This window comes from Semicossyphus pulcher, unplaced genomic scaffold (genome assembly GCF_022749685.1).
Source record: "Semicossyphus pulcher isolate SPU_LCO1_2020_fin unplaced genomic scaffold, fSemPul1.0.p SCAF_3, whole genome shotgun sequence".
NCBI classification, from domain to species: Eukaryota; Metazoa; Chordata; class Actinopteri; order Labriformes; family Labridae; genus Semicossyphus; species Semicossyphus pulcher.
In genome coordinates this window covers 34,204,265-34,212,307 of record NW_027211704.1, presented here as the reverse complement: position 1 = coordinate 34,212,307, position 8,043 = coordinate 34,204,265, and positions in this window count along the sequence as shown.

Sequence of the window (8,043 nt, the reverse complement as noted above, 5' to 3'; positions counted from 1 at the left end):
AATAAGATTTCCATTAGTAATCTTAAAATGTATGTGGGCTTAAAATGATACCTTATTTTGAATATATAATATTCTAGAATGTATTTAATACCGTTTTTTTAATTCAGTTTTTTTTCCGTACATAAAATGCTACTATATGTCACTACACAAGATTTATTTCAGAGAATAAAGTGTTGTTACCAACATCTGCTCTTGTTTGCCTTCATTACTTACATGAAAACAAGCTAATAACGGCTCCTTTTATATGAAGCCACTACAGGCTGCAGGGTGTTATCTTATCTACCACAGTGTGCGACGGTCTGCTTAACTTGGATTAAAAGTGTTAGTTTTCCACCAGAGAAAAAAGATAGCCTAAACTTTATTCAAAAACAGTTTTTAAAATTATTGAAGTCCACACACTCTTGGCGATTTATAATAAAAATAAATCCAACTTTAGACAATAGTTTGCATTTGTCACGCTTTTTTTTTCAAGAGCCAAAGACGATGTATGAAAAACGATAATTCTCTATGAAGTCACGTCACGTAAAACTGATACCGTAGAAGTTTACACTCGGACGTTTGATATATGTAATTGTATTCATTTTCCGTTTGGAGTATTTTATAGGCTTATTGAGGTCATGTTTACTTCGTTTTCAGCTCGCTGAGTTCTGTTTCAGTAAAAAGGTAAGCAGGCTGCCAGCGGGGTTTACGCTGCTTCATGGAAATTCTTCCAGTGACGACATCTTCCGGTAAAAAGTTCCTCTCCTGTTTTCTTTCTCTCATTCACTTTCCAGCGCTCCGTCTCCCTCTCCGCGCTGCACGGCGTTTCCGTTTCCACACATACATACAGATGATTTCATTCTCCTGAGATTGTCCCTGGAAATAAGATCTTTATTTTCTGTGGCAGACGCGTTGCATCATCGACGTTTTCACTTTTCTAATGAAGTCCGTCGTGTAATAATGTAATGATCTGTGCAACAGATGCAACAGAGAGGCTACAGGTTAAGAGACCTGAGTTTGTTACAGTCAGAGTCGTAGAAGAAGTAGGCTATCTCGATCCTTAATTAAAGTAGTTACTATAATCTGTTACAAGTCTTTTGTAACTACATTCATGTAAAAGCCTTTTACTTCTGTATTTGGTTGAAGAGGAGCTCATTTTGTATGGGCCCGGACCGCAGCTCTTTTTTCATTATGCATTCATCTGCTGATTATTTTCTCCAGTAATTGATTGACACTTTGATTTGTACAAACTCTGACAATAGTGAGAAATGGTGAAATAACTATGTTAACAGCTGTCAGATAATTACAGCGCAGCACAAAGTTCACCCTCTTGAATGTAATGGAGATAGTAAGTGGCACAGATCCCTATAGTGAGTTACAGAGAGTCTGAAGTTAAAACGATAGTAATCCCTCTGTTCTTCTTTCTAAATGGTATATTAATTTAATAATGCAATTTATAGTAAAACTAACTGCAGGTTTTATAAGTTTTATATTCATATTAATGACATTTATTTTCCCTGTATATAAGTTTGGACTCCCACTAACATACATTTACTGTGTTATCTCTATTACCACTGGGAGGTAGAGGAAAATATAGCCAACCTTATACTCTGGCTCTAATAAAAACAGCTGAATATCTGAGTCAGCCAAAACACACTGAATATTCACCGATCAGCCACAACATTATGACCACTGACAGGTGAAGTGAATATCATTGTTTATCTCGTCAGTGCGTGGGACCTGTCAGGCAGCACGTTTATAATCGGAGGTGACGTGTTGGAAGCAGGAAAAACGGGCAAGTGTGAGGATGTGAGCGACTTTGACAAGGACCAAACTGTGAAGGCTAGACGACTGGGCTCATTGATGCTCTTGGGGAGTGAAGGCTGGCCCGTGTGGTCCGATCCAACAGAAGAGCTGCTGAAGCTCAAACTGCTGAAAGAGTTAAAGCTGGTTCTGATAGAAAGGTGTCAGAACACACAGAGCATCACAGTTTGTTGTGTATGAGGCTGTGTAGCTGCAGACCGCTCAGGGTGCCCATGCTGACCCCTGTCCACCACTGAAAGCTCCTACAATGGACACGTGAGCATCAGAACTGGACCACGGAGCGATGGAAGAAGGCGGCCGTTTTCTTTTACATCATGTGGATGGTCGGGTGCGTCTGCGTCTCTTACCTGGGGAAGACATGGCACCAGGATGCACTATGGGAAGAAGGCGAGCCGGCGGAGGCAGTGTGATGCTTTGAGCAATGTTCTGCTGTGAAACATTGGGTCCTGATTCATGTGGATGTTACTTTGACACGTACCACCTACCTGAACATTGCTGCAGACCAAGACCACCCCTTCATGGAAACAGTATTCCCTAATGGCAGTGGCCTCTCTCAGCAGGATGATGCGCCCTGCCACACTGCAGACATGGTTCAGGAATGGTTTGAGGAACATGACAGAGAGTTAGAATGTTACAATGTTACAGTTTCATTCAGCAGACGCTTTTATCCGAAGCGACAAACAAGCAACGATCGAGACGGGAGGGAACGAAGTCAGTAGGAGCCAACAAACAGCTTGAGTGTGATTGGACAGTGGTGCCGACAGGAAGTGCAGAGGGCGTTTTTTTTTCTAATAATCAGCAGCAGCATCAACAAGGTCAATATAGTCACCAACATCATCATCATGAATATCCTACATCAACATCAACAACATCACCTCACCGACCTCGCAGCTTACAGGACTTAAAGGATCTGCTGCTCACGTCTTGGTGTCAGATACCTCAGCACACCTTCACAGGTCTGGTGGAGTCCATGCCTCGACGGCTCAGGGCTGTTTTGGTGGCAAGAGGGGGGCTACACAACATTAGGCAGGTGGTCATGATGTTATGGCTGATTGGTGTATATTCTGTTGCATAGTTTGTGGCTGGTTTGCATTACAGCTGAAGGCCGAGATCAGAATTTACAGCTGAAATATTTTGTAGTTCTTACGAGCCACAACGATCAGCTGTTTCACACTGAATCTCAAACTGATCGACGGAGAAGTTTGACATTTGGTTAAGTTCCCCTCAAAGGCACAAAATGTGGGGATTTTTTGCTTTTTCAAAAATCTTTGCAGTCACTGTTCCACAAAGCTAAAGAGGGAGAAAAACACACAACACTGAACAGATAACACACACACACACAAACACACACACACACACACACACACACACACACACACACAGATAAAAGATATGATGAATCTGGGAAAACCCAAGACAAAGACATATTGTAAAAATGTGTGTGTGTGTGTGTGTGAGTGTGTGTGTGAATGTCTCTTTGTGTTTATATTTGTTTTCCATAATTATGCAAAATTGATCCTAAGCAGACATCAGAGGAGTTGAGGAATGAGGTGAACATGTGTGCTGTGTGTCCTGTCTGTGCAGTGGTGGACAAAATACTCAGATGTTTTCCTTAAGTTAATGAAGTACAGAGTAGTAAAAGAAATACACAAGTAATGCATTCAAAATATTACGACAGTAGAAGTCCAAAAGCGTGAGCATCTAAACGTAGTTAAAGTTTAGCTCAGTCGGTAGAGCAGGCGTCGTCGACGCACTGATCGCAGGCCCGGTCTGCTCATCATTTGGTGCGTGTCATCCCCCACTCTCTACTCCCCACATTTCCTGTCTCTCTTTCATAAAACCACTAATGTGTCTTGTTTGTTTCTTGTTACTGATAGAGTTGAATCATCCAATCTCCCAAACCACACAAAACAATAGAGTCAATACCAACAGGAGAATAGTCTAAACCAGGGGTGGCCAACCCTGCTCCTGGAGGGCTACCTACCTGCATGTTTGAGGTTTCTCCGCACTCTAACACACCTGATTTGAATGATCTGCTCGTTATCAACCAGCTGAAGCGTCTCAGGGGATTGGTAACGAGCGAAACATTCGAATCAGGTGTGTTAGAGTGCGGAGAAACCTCAAACATGCAGGAAGGTAGCCCTCCAGGAGCAGGGTTGGCCACCCCTGGTCTAAACTGTTTATCAATGGGAGGGAAATTTGGCACATTTTCCTTTGGAGCTCACCCACTTCTCAGGTGTACTGGTCATCCCACAGATGCATGATCCTTACAAATGGGACATCATTGGAAAGGGAAATGAACAAGCTTTCCAATGATACCAGATTCAATGCTAATGATGAAGTGACAACAGAGATATGATCGACCAAACACCATATTACAAACTTCTTTTGACGAGTTTAGTATTATCATGGACGAGGTGTCTGTGGCGACATTCGTGGAAAAAATCACAAGCTGCGCCCAGTTAGTGACGCGTTTCCCACGGGCTGCGAGTTCAAAATAACTAGTAACTACAGCTTTGAAAAAAATATAATATTTCCCTCCTTAATGAAGAGGAGTGGAAGAAGAAGGTGTTTTAAAAGTGCACTAAAAATGAACGTATTTAGTCTCTGGTTCTGTGTGTACGTGTGACTTATTTAAACAATCAAATTGAGCACACCTTGAACAGGTAAAGTGTGGTGACATCATTTCATGAAGTGATGTATGTATTAAAAAGAGGAAGCAGGAGTTTCCAGCTTGCCTTTGTTTCCTTCAGCTGCGCCGTCACACCTGAAGTTTCCCCACTCACTCGTTTTATGTACCCAAATAAACAGGACGACATTTCTGAGACATGCAGCTGCAGGCATGATTTATGGCTGGAGAGAATATTGAGTTCTTATCATGGTGATCTGATATGTTCGCAAGTACAGAGCAGAAAATATTTACATGACCTACATATCTGTGTCTACAGCCTGAGGCTGTTGGTGGATATGATTAATAGAGCGTGTGTTAAAATCCGTCTACAGTGAGTGAAATGATCACGTAGCACATAATGCAGTTTATGATATTACCAGTGCAGATTTACCATCAAAACTTAATGGATTTCTTCTGGCAACCATTTTTCTTGGTTTCAGGCGGACAGCAGAGACACTCCTCTTCTTATTTCAAACCAGAGACCATATTTTTATTGGATAAAATGACAACTGCCGCTAGTTAGCTGTAGCTAGCTAACTAATAAAGTGAGAGGTGTTTCAGTTTGTCACAAAGACCGTCTCTGTGGGATGTTTCAATGTTGCTAGCACATTTCGTTAACTTTAAGCTATCAGATTAATTAAGTCAACGTAAGCTGTTTAAGTTGGTTGAAAATATTCTCCTGGTTTCGATGTTACAAATTACTACTTCATGTTTAAACAAGACTAAAACCTAGTAAGTGGCAGGTCAATGAGCACTTCTGTGGGCAACACTGGAAGCGTGGCGTGTGTGTGACGGCTGTGGGACCAATGACTGTATATAAAGATGGACGACGCGTCTCCATCTGTTCCCATTGTACGAAAGTGATGCCAAAACAGCCCCTGTGATAGGCGCTGCCATCTTGCGATGGTGACGTCATACGGAGCCAGAGTCTGCGCAGTAGTGGGTGGCGTCGCCGTAGCCACTTCCGCTAACCCAAACACACACTTAACTTACTGAAAAAACAGCAAGGAGCCGTATTTGTCATCAGAGCTGTCAATCATCATTTTGACAGCATCAAATAACTAATAAAAGTAAACTTGTCAGAAAAATGAACACTTGGACATAAATCAGCAGGATAAGAACTATAATGACAGAAACCATGTTTGAGAAAAATGTATTTGATGTGTATTTTGATTTTATAGTTTGACTCATGTCCCATCTGTTAACATGGAGGAGGCGGGCTTTATGAGCTATACTGCAGCCAGTCAACAGGGGGCGATAGAGAGGGTTTGGCTTCACTTTAGGGAGCTGTCATGTCGGCCATCTTTTTATACAGTCTGTGTGCGAGGCGTGTTCATTTTCATTCGAAATGCATGAAGGCAGATGAGAATCCTCACACTGCTGTCTCATGTAGAGAATGGGAGGCTCGCCTATTTTTTTTTACTGACCCCGGCTGTCAGCCAAAAATGTTAGCAAGCTTATTCGCTAAAGACGGAACATTAACTTCCTAACTCAGGAAATCAGACGTGCGTGCGTGCATAACAAGAGGTTTGATAGAATCTTTAATTGTGGTTTAAAACAGTATTTTTCACTGTTTACCTTGAAGAGAAAAGGCTGCGATAATAAGATGATTTGTTTGGTTAGTTCAGACATCAACTTTGGTTAGCTTTTCCAAATCCATGAAAACCGGACAGACGCACTAACATGAGCCTAAACTCTGGTACCATCCACAGTGGGGAGACATACTGTAAACTATAGTGCAGGTGTGACTGTTCTGACAAACTGTAACATAACTAAACCTTGAAAATATTTTTAATTTAATGATGCACTCCTTGTTCTTTACAGTAACTCTTTGTTACTTTCCCAACCTAATCCCTTTACGTTACATTATTGTCCCCACACCTGACTCTATTTAGTTTATTTGGATTATTTTCTCTTCACATTGAACTTCGCACGCTGCCTTGGCATCACCTTGCACCTTCCAGACTTGAAAACTCTTTTCTTCCACCAAAGACATTTGATATATTTTTTATAATATTATTTTAGATGTATATTATTTATTTTATTTAGTTGTGTACTGCTGTTCACTTTGATATTTATCATTCTATCTTTACCTTCATGCACCAAAACACAGACAAATTCCTTGTATGTGTAATTGTGTCACGGTTTTGGGTAAAAATAAAATGGTAAAGGACCCAGGTGCAGACTTAGATATATGATTTAATTAACAAAAGGTAAAAATGCAAAATCTAGAATCCAACAAAAGACAAAACAGAAAACCAAATGGTAGAAAAAAAGGTCTCATAGTCAAGGTAAAAGAATAATCCAAAGGAAAAACTGGAAACACACAACAACGGGCAGCCACAAGGGAACAGGGAAATTCCACAAGGAAGACAAAAGTCCACAGGTAACATGACAAAGACAATGAACCAGCAACCAGACAGGGGAGCACAGAGACTGGATAAACTTAGGAGGTGAGGCTAATCAGACACAGGTGAGACAATCAAGGGGCAGGTGAAAACAATCAGTGCAGGGCACACAATCAAACAAGCGGGAAACAGAAAGGCAGGAAGTGGACCAACACGAGAGACAAGGTGACAAAGTAAAACAGGAAATGATCGAACCAAAGAGACACAAGTGAAATACTAAACAAGACTAAATACTGACGAGAACACTGAATAAACTAAATACAAAACTAAACGATGAGAACTCATGACAAGTTGGCATTAACCCTGATTCTGAGTTACTGGTGTAGGAGGTAAGCTAATGCAGGTTAGCTTGGATTGCTAATGACCCCAGCTTACACACAAGCAGATATATACAACATTTTATCCTTACACTTTGACTTTGGATCTTTTTAGAAAGGCTGGAAAAAGACTCAAACTCACACATCAGTCCATCATTAACATCCCTGCGGCAGATAAACCAAAGCATCAACTAAATGCTTCGGAAGGTCTGATTGTTTTTTCTTTACATAAGCACTTCCTGTTAGAGCAGCGCCCTAATTATCTTTTCCTTGTTCCCTTTTTCGGAAGGCGTTATCTAATATTTAAGGCAGCCATCTTTTTTTTTCAGACAGCTAGAGAGGGGGCAGGAGCTGGCAGCATTCTGATTGGTTAGGCAGCCGCCTGGACAAGCTGCAGCAGGTAAATTCCCTGTTCAGATGGAGGAGGAAGTAAAACAGAAGCCTGTGTGTGTTTGTTCGGATTGTGTAATATTCCCCCTGAGGCGACCGGTAAAATCCCTGCTCGGGTGAAAAATAAACAGTCAGGTGCGTCTCATGGTACTCTCTTACTCTGAAGTAAATGAAGCCAAAAGTGTCGGCACTTTTACACACTGTATCAGATTAATAGTCATGAAAACATGTCAATTCCAAACCAGAGATCACCAATACTTCCTGCTAGAAAAAAGTGCTAGATAAAAAAAAGGTAATTTGAAAAATACATCACAAGAAATCAAGAAAGTTAAAGGTATAATAAATAGAAAAGTAAAATATAGACTTTTACAAATATAAACAGGTGAGTGTGGGAGTAGTTCAAATTAGCAACTGGGCCCCATTCAGACCGGGGAACATGGTGAGAGAGCGATGC